Consider the following 1479-nt stretch of genomic DNA (forward strand, 5'->3'; position numbering starts at 1 on the left):
GGAAGTCAAGTGTAAAGATAAGGCTGTATCACAAATGAATAGTACGAACCACAACAGGCAGGAAGTAGCTCTTTCACTCTCTCGCCTTGGATCTACAAAGAAAATATTCTCCAATCACTGACAAAGAAATAAGTCTAATATATCTGAGAAGGAACAAATTTCAGGTGGGATGTCAATATTAAAATGTTTTCAAACACTTGAAAAGGTTTGTTGGCAGCATTTACCACCCCTAAATCTTCACAGGTAGCAAGCCTAATCCCACAGTACAAGTCTTCTGTACTATCAGCCTGCTCCTTCTCCCAATATAGCCCCGCGCTATTCTCCAGAAGTTTGGTGCAGACACCTTTAGAGAAAGGCAAAGAGCTCCCTCCTAGCTCTGCTCCCAGCACCCAGAGATGCCTCCCTAGTGCTTTACTTAAAGGAATAATGCTGGCTTTACATTAAAGTGGAGATCCACTTGAGTAACAATACTTAAAATGGACCTTCCTCAGCAGACGCAGCCTCTGTAATTTCAGTTGTTGCTCACCCAGCCAGGGGCACCATTATATACCATAGTTTGTCAAATTTAAGAACATGCTTCTTAAAATAAAAAGGTCCCTTAAATTCTACTTTCTGGAGCATTCAACCTCATTTCTTGCAGTTAGCAGATACCGCTACAAAGCCTGAACATCTAGACAGATGTTTTGTATAAATAAGTACTCCAGACAGAAGGAAAACCTGTGGGCTCATTAAAGGGCTAGATGGTCCAAGGCTAGATGGGAAAGAACAGAGGTACAGGCTTTCAGGTTAAATGCTTCACTAAAATCGTGGATACAGTGACATGAGCAACACAAACACATTTGTCAGATAGCTAACAGTCAACATTCAAAGCCAATAGCAGACTTAACCCTGTACCGAATAAAACTTAAGATTTTATTTGGCTCAGACTTCTCCATAAGTAGTAGAGGGTCATGCAGTTTGTACCCTATTGCTTCATGACATCAGAGAGAAGTGGCAGAATAAGGGAAGCACGAATCAGCACACAACACGGAACCCCACTGAAAAGTGTTAGTCAGAATATCACATGTACACATATATACCACTAAAATGAGACACCTAGTTACTAAAATTGATAAATGAAATTTAATAGGCTTCAGAATGCCTAAGAAAAAAAGGCAAAGTAAACAGAATTAATGTAATTTTTAAAAAGGGAAAAATTATCACATCTATACAGAAGTGCAAGAGGGAAGGAGCCAGCAGCAAGGTCGTACTTAATGGCATCTTACTCAGCACCGCCCTAGCTGACAGCCAGCTTCAATTCCATGGAATCAGAATTATGCAGATGGTCACAGGCTGGATCAAGAAAGCAGCTGCCCTCCCTAGCACACCCCATCCAAGGGCAAGACATATTTTTACATCTGGATCTAGCTGGAATTAACCACTCACATCACTCTATAACTAATTCCCCTACAGCTCAGAAGTGAAAGAAATGGAAAAACA

The sequence above is a fragment of the Charadrius vociferus genome, unplaced genomic scaffold (assembly GCF_000708025.1).
Source record: "Charadrius vociferus isolate BGI_N301 unplaced genomic scaffold, ASM70802v2 scaffold278, whole genome shotgun sequence".
Lineage (NCBI taxonomy): Eukaryota > Metazoa > Chordata > Aves > Charadriiformes > Charadriidae > Charadrius > Charadrius vociferus.